Raw genomic sequence first — 8124 nt, 5'->3', positions numbered from 1 at the left:
TTCAGGTATTTCAGACCAGGTCCCCAAACCGAGAAGCACACGTGTCACATATCGCATGACAACCTTAATGGAGAACGGGCAGAACGTCAGGCACATTCCTCACGTTTGGCACATGATTGTTCGCCCAATTCATTACCTGCCTCTGAACGGACTAGGGAGGACTGGAGTTCTTAGTCCAGCTGAGGACATGTGGAGGGGCCATCCAGCAGCAGCCTCGAGAATCCCACTTTTCTGACCGCACAGAGCCTGACTCCCTGGACCACAGGCACCTGTTAGGGGGTCGGAAATCTGCAAGGGTGTGAAATGCCACCTGCTGTGAGCCCTCATCAGCCCCGTGAGCACCTTCCAATTCTGCAGCACAAAACTTTGTCAAAGCGTTGCTCATTTAATTTTCACAACCCAGTATTTGGGTCTTCTGACCCCATGTGATGTTCCCATCGTGACTGGAAAGGCCAAGGAATGTCTGCAGGTCGCTGGTTTTGTCCTCGTAGTTATGACATCATGGGTCTTAAGTAGCATCAAATGATTGGTGATGCTTTTCCTGGGCCTCATAATAGGCAACTGTTTGAGTATAACATGTTTGAAGGTGGAAAGAAGCAGCCTGGATGACTGTACTTTACAATGACGGAGCAAATAGCTTTTCATTCAAAATATAGGTAATTAGGGGCATCTGGGTGGTTCCTTTGGCAAAGCATTTGCCTCCGACTCAGGTCACGATCTCAGGGTCCTGGGATCGAGCCTCATGTCCGGCTCTCTGCTCGGCAGGGAGTCTGCTTCTCCCTCTCCTGCGGCTACTCCCTCTGCTTGTGCTCTCTCTTTCTCTCAAATAAATAGATAAAATCTTTAAAATAAATAAATATGTGCATACATACTTACAGAAATAAAAGTAGGTCATTGACTAGTAGGAGAGGACCATTCAAACCATGTCAAAGAAAATAGAAAATAAAAGGAAAAAAGATCTCCGTACAAAGATCGATGTCCATCTCTTTGCTGGGCTGTTGCTGCCCGAGCTGCTCACGGCCGGGTTCCAGCGGACGACATGACATCCTGCAAATACCACTGTACGTTACCGACTCGCTCACACAGTCCTTTGAGTTTCCCTTCCTTTGTTTTTTTTGTTCTTGTTTTTCAAAACAACAACTCTCTGCTCATGTTTATCATCGTCCTCATCAACACCATTTTTGCTTTGTTTTTCTGGAGTTGCCCCTCCCAGAGCCACCCTCCCTCCAGGCTCAACTTTTACTTCCTGGCTGTGATGAGGCAACTCCTGGCTGGTTGGGCTGGGGTCGTTCTACCCTCCCTGTGGGTTTCCACACTTCTGCTGTGCAGATCCGGTCCCCCCAGGGGCTCTGCATTCGTAGGAAATTCACACTGTGTGAGGGATCGCACAAATCGACAAACGGGGTGGAGGAACCACACTTTCTTAAGCCCAAATGAATGCGCATCACAAGCACGTGTCTCATTTAAGACAAACAAAAATGAAAGAAGTTGTTCTGTCCCTGTCCAGGTGTATTTTATAAGTGAAGACACTGAGATTCTCAGTAAACAGTTTATTATCGGTAGAGCTTGGGCTGAAACCGAAGCCTCATGATGGGGGTTCCCCTGCCTCTACCCTAGGATGCCCTTGAGCAGGTGTGGATGGGTTTTTCCTTCTGCACACTTTTCAGGCCCTGCACACCATCTCCAACAAGGAGACTTGCACAGAGCCGACCTCGGTCATTCACGGATTCCCTATTTGTGACATTGCCCACTCGCGAGAATGGATCTGTAACCCCCCAGTCAGCATGCCCTGTGCCTTTGTGGACCTTTGCAGACATGCACAGAGCCACCAACACTGAGAGGCCCGCAGGGTGATTTCCCACCGAGGTCCACTTCAGCTTTCGGGCAGCAAACAAGTGTTTTTTTTCACCAGTCTGTTTAGTGACCTGTTTTCTGCATTTCTGTGCGTGTTGTTGCTGATTTTGTCATTTAAAATAGGCCCTAATTGTTGTGCTGAAGTGCTTTCTTGTGTTCCTAAATGCAAGAAGGCTCTAATGTGCCTTATGGGGAAAATACGTGTGTTGGGTGGGCTTCTTCAGGCTGATACAGGGCTGTTCGATGTTAACAAAGCCGTGATAGATATTAACTAAGGTTTCTAAACAGAAACTCACATAACACAAGGTTATATATTGATTTATTGGTGAAAAATGTGGTGACCAAAGGCTTTAGGAATCTAAGTCTGTATTTTCCTTGAAAAAACGGCCCAGTGTTCCCTAATTCAGTGTTTGTGGAGACTCTACAGAATGACAAGAATTGACCATGCCTCCCTTTGTGTACACTGAAGTGTGCATTTGGAGTTTGGCTTAAATACATCATTCCATGTGTGTGTGTGCGTGTGCGTGTGCACACACACGCACGCAGTTAAGACACCTGGCGGACCAGTGGGGCCAAATGGGCTGCTTGCAGGGTGTGGGGGCCGGGACGGCCAGGGTCTGCACAGGTGCTGGGGAAGACGGGTTACGGCAGGAGGAAGGGTGACAACAGATGCGCTGTGAACACCTGGGGAGGAAGGAAGGCGAGAGGAGACTCACACCGTACAGAAGATTTTTGACTGATGGGATGCAGGCGAGACTGCTACGTTGTCGCCATTCCTGTTTCATTGGGATTGTAAGGCTTTGCATAAAACAGTATCTGGGATCTTCAGAGCTAATAGTCAAGTTGAAATACCTTTATATTTAAAACTACTGTTTGGGCATCTGGGTGGCTGAGTCGGTTAAAGATCAGCTCATGTCATGATCTCGGGTTCCTGGGATCGAGTCCCGCATCAGCCTCCTGCTCAGCCGGGGCTGCTCCTCCCTCTCTCTCTGCTTCTTCCCCCCTGCTCTTGTGCTCTCACTCAGTTCCCCTCTCTCCCTCGCAAATAAATAAAATAGTAAAACAAACAAACAAAAACCGCTATGGATGTGCAGTAGTATCATAAGAAAGCAAATTGTGGGAGCAAGCTGTGCTCTAGCCTTAAATTGTTTTAAATTGTGTTTTGGTAAAATGACGCCTGCGTGTTTATCGTTTACTGAAACGCCGTATCGTGTGAGAGCCGGGCCCGCAGCTGTCTCACCTGTGAGCGGTCGCCGGTCGTCATAGAAAGGAAAACACAAGACAGTTCTGTAGCTCCTGGGGGGTGGGGCACCCCCGACACTGTTCGGCCCGTCGTGGGTGGGCAAACCGGGTGGACGTGGGCTGTCACAGAGCCGGGTGGCGTGTGCTCAGGGGACGTGGGGGCCGGCGAGTGTGTGAATGGGCCACACGCCATAGAGGTGACGGCAGAAGTGACATCTCAGGGCCCCGAACTCTGCACACGAAGGTCAGGCGGTGCCTGCGATTGTTCTCAGACTCCCGACGCGTGGAAATACCGCACGACAGCAGGGATGGAACGGACTGTGTTACAGCCTCTGAGCTCTACAGTTGACGTCCAGGTGCCTTGCTAAGCGCGCCTAGCATTGTGCATGCAGCGGCAAGGCTGGCATGCTGGCCCCTGGTGCCTGCAGGAGCATTTTGTGTCCCTTGTTCCATAGTTACTCTCCGCAGTCTGGACCCAGGTCCGGCTTGTGCCGTCCTGTCCTGCACTGACGCCTTTCCCATGACGGTTGTCCAGTGTGTGCTAACCTGAGATCTCTTCTCTCTCCGCAGCAACTTTGCCTCATGTATTTTTGGTCCTTTCTAGATGGATTTTATAGTCTAATTCTCAGGTGATATTCCTTATTCCAAGTGTAAAGCCAGCTAGGGTTGCTGTAACAAAACACCAGAGGCCAGCGGCGTCAACATCAAGAGTTTGCTTCTCACGGTTCTGGAGGCTGGAGGGTCCGAGATCAAGGTGCTGACCGAGTCCGTTCCCTGGCCAGGACCGTCTTGCTGACTATCGCCCAGCACCTTCTCGCTGCCTCCTCATCCGGCGGAGGGAGGGAGCGGAAGCCAGCTCCTTGGTGTCTCTCCTTAGGAGGGCACTAATCCCATCGAATCTTGTCTAACCCGCATTCCCTCCCGAAGGCCCTGTCCACAAGTGCATGGCCGTGGGGGCGAGGGCTTCAACATAGGAAGCTGGGGGAGAGGGGGACACAAGTCAGTCCACGGCAACAAGTAACCTGAAGGTTCCAAATATTAATACGAGAAGATTCTAAGCAGAAATTAGTAATTCAGGGCAATAATACATAGGATAAAGTTTTACTTCCAGTTTATGTTATTTTTCTAAATTACCTGTTGATGCTTTTTAGAGGCAAACCACTAGGTAGTATTAGCTGTTACTGATAATTGAGACAATATACCGCGCATTACCACTAACTGTCCAGCGTAGTGACGCGTACAGCTGCCAGACGGAAGGCAGGCTGTGAAGTACCTTGACCTGCCGTTGCAGGGTCGCTGGCTAGTTCTTCTTCCTTGGCGTTTTCGTGAGTATTTGTGGCTACAGATTCAGAGCCAGTAGGGTCCATCCAAGTCTGAGCTTGAAAACCTGAGAAGTAATTTCCGTGCTCCTTTGACGACCCCCCACTTCACGTCCCCGCCGTACCATTTACACCAGAAATGTCACAGCTAAACTACAGGTGAGCAGGCTTTTCGAGGTGAAGTGCTAGCTGTCTCCTTCCCCAGACACGAGAACACCTGTTGAAAATCAGGTGTCGGGGAGCAAGGAAGGAGTCCCCCTCCCTGGGGATGCCCCATCATGAGAGAGTGACAGCCCTCAGGAATGGCTTCCATGACCAGTGGGTGTCGATGGTGACGGCTCTGGTATACATTGCAACCCTGATCCACCGGGATAATCAGAAACACAAACACGTGACAAGGAGTCCAAAATCAATTTTTAGTGCTTAATGCAATGTTTGTAGTCCTTTGAGATAAAACTATCTCCCAGAGGATGTAGGATTACTCCATTCCCTTTTCTACCTCTCTGTAACCGGGCGTCACGCTGGAAAGTGGCCCTTCAACCTTCACGAGCCAGCTTATATGACATTTAAATAAATGTGTGAGCTACAGAGCCCACAGGATTTTCGAAAGAAAAATCCCATCATTAGAGAGTATGTGCTTAAGTTCCTGAGTTTCAGCTTATCATTTTTCAGGAACATTTGAATAACTAGAAAAAAAAGAAATGGAAATTCGAGAAAAGTCATAGTCCGAGAACACGGCCGAACTCCCTGTGGGTTGTGTTTCATGGAGGCAAGGATTTGTGCTGCCGTTAGAGGGGTGAAGAGGATGAGGAAAGGGATCCTACCTGGTACCCTCTTCACTCAGCCGTGTAGGCCCCGCCAGATCCAGCCGGGGCCTGGGAAGGACTGCCGGCGTGCACACGCCAGTAAATCAGCCAGCTTGGCAGGCAGACGTGTATGATTGCTGAAGCAGGTGAGCGTGTCTTCATGTCCATGGTCCACAGCCATGGTCTGGAACTGCTCTAATTCCAGTGGGCAAAGGCATCAGAAAGAGCTCAGGGCCCCCTGGGATGGATGGTAATACTCATTCGTATTTGACCTCAGGGCTGTTCGTTCCCCAACCCGGGCACTGTGGCCTGATGGTTCCCCCAGCCCAGCCTTCCCCAGGCCCCACCCCCTTGCCTGTCAAAGAATTCCCTGGATAAATTTCTTGCATGTTCGATCGCACCTTGTTACCTGCTTTTCAGAATATCTTGACTAAAATAATAAGCGTTTTAGAAGATACCGGAATGTCTAATGCTTCTTATTGTCTTTCATGTAAAAATAGTTGTTTTTTTTTAGTCTGTTTTCTTGAAAAGAGATGTAGTGACTGAGAGGTCAGTCTGGCCTCATGCACACTGACCATCATGACTGTGTGTTGCAATGAGCTAGAGAGTTGTGGCCAAGTAGCAAGGCCTCTGGGGGCTCCCAGGAGTGCTGAGTCTGGGTCTGGATGGGCCTGGGCCTCTGAATTTGGTGAGTAAATTACCTTCTCCAAATAAGTCTCAAAGAGACACCATTGTATATGCTGCCTGGTGGTTGTAATGATCCAAGAAGCTGGAATCATCTTGCGTTCTCGAAGACGCCTTTTCTGACCCCTGGGAACTGTTGTCGTCTCCCTCTTGACACCCATGTCCTGTCCCTGCTGGCCTCCCCCAGTACGGCATATATATATATATATATATATATATATCTGTGTGTAAAAATTCACTCACTCACTTGCCTATCGTATATTTCCCTCTGCCAGAGCAGGAGCCCATGAAAGAGGGACTGTGTATCTTCTGTTCACTGCTGTAATTTCTAGAACAGAATTCAGCCAACTACAGCCCATGGGCCAAATATAGCCCAACACCAATTTTTGTAAATATGGTTTCACTGGAACATGGTCCTCTGTTTCTGTATTGTCTGTGACCACGTTTTCGCCACACTCATTTGTGACAGAGACTAGGACGGCCTGCATGATCTAACCTGTTTTCTCTCTAGCCCTTTAGAGAAAAAGCTTGCATGCAGACCTTAGGGATAGAAAAGTTCCTGGCACAGAGTATACGCTCAATAAACATTCATTCACTTATTCAGCAGTGCGTCTGCCACAAAATGAGCACTCAGAAATGATAAATGTTATATTGGGTTTGTTTACACATGAGTTTCGCCCAATCGGAAAGAAACCCCTAGAAACTCATAACGCACAGCGTTCGTCCAGGTGCTACGTGTGATTCGCTACGATTGCTGGTAGGAAGGAGCAGATGGTGTCTTTACCTTCTTTTGTTTGTTGGGGAGGAAAGAGGAAGGGTTGTAAGGGGAGGTGTCGTTGTCTTCTTTTGTTGGCACTTGATTTTTGTGCTTGCTTCGCATCCTCAATACCAGTCAAAATAATCATCCCTACTTAGGAAACGGGGTTCTTCTATCGCTTTTTGAGAAGTGATTTTCCCGGCACCAGGGTCCAGGCCTCTGGCATCCGCTAAGGTGTAGGATCTGGCTGCTCGTTGGCCGGCCGCACAGAAGGGCTCTGTTGGAAGTAGCGCTCACCATCGTTACCCTGAAATTGATTTTTAAATTGTACATGAGTGTATTCATAAGGGAACATCTGCTTTTTTTGCCAAGAGCAAAATTGTGAAGTTGGGAAACTTTACCAACCGAATCTCTGCCTTTTCCCTTCTTCTTTGACCTTAAAGGCAAGATCCTTACCATTTTGGGGGTTTTGTTGTTGTTGTTTGTTTTTTGTTTTTTTGAGATATGGACCTGCTGGCCGTCTGCTGAAATCTCTACACCATTCTAAAAAGGAAGTTTTTAAGTGCAAAAGACAAAGGATAAGAAAGAAAACCACAGGGTTGCAAAAGCAATGAATTTTATTGAAATTTCTGTTATCAAAACTTAAAAAAATAAATTTCTCATAGTACCTTATGATTTTTTTATTAAAATGTGTGGCTCGTAATGTCAAAGTCATGCTGAGATTGAACAACACCTGAAGATATTTGTAACTGCGATGTAATACGAAAAGCCAGCAAGGGGTAAAGGAGCCAGAGGTGTTGCTGATGGGATGTTGACTGTTGCCCAGATTCACCATGGAAGGAGCAACTAAATTTCACGTAGTGCTTATAGGCTGTCAAGATGTAACTTTTCATCCTTCTTCCTTCATGGACTCCCTGCCCGTTTAAACTTCAAGCGTGAAGTTTCCTTGAGCACACTCCATTCTGTTCCTTCCGTCACCTTAGCCTTACAGTGAATTTAAGCTCGTGACTTTTATCAAGAAGAGGTACCCTTTAAACCGTAAACACTGACAAGAAATAAAATGAAAAAAAAAATTAAAATTAAACTCTGCCACTCAATTGCAAGAGAGATCTTGTCTTCCTTTTCAAGAGATTTCCAGCCATAGTTTGTGCCATTGTACTAGGAATTCTACTTACACCCGTAATTGGTCTGTGTCCGCGTCGCTCCGTTGGGTCCTAGCTGGTACACATTCTAAGGCCAGGGAGATAGATGTAGAACTGCCAGATTTGCGATGAATCTGTTAGGCAGCAGGAGGCCGCCGTTGGCCCTCTGCAAAATAATTCATGTAGCCTTATGGAAATTTACCTTCTGCGCTGCTTCACTATCTTGCTTTTAGGTGCATTCGTTGCTAAGAGGTTGTTCTCATGGAGTACTGTATTGCTACTGTTGAGAAAATAATAATGATATTTTGCGGTCACCGTGC

This window comes from Enhydra lutris, unplaced genomic scaffold, assembly GCF_002288905.1.
Source record: "Enhydra lutris kenyoni isolate GAN:26980312 unplaced genomic scaffold, ASM228890v2 scaffoldscaffold37, whole genome shotgun sequence".
Taxonomy (NCBI): domain Eukaryota; kingdom Metazoa; phylum Chordata; class Mammalia; order Carnivora; family Mustelidae; genus Enhydra; species Enhydra lutris.
Note: the sequence above shows the minus strand (reverse complement) of the source record.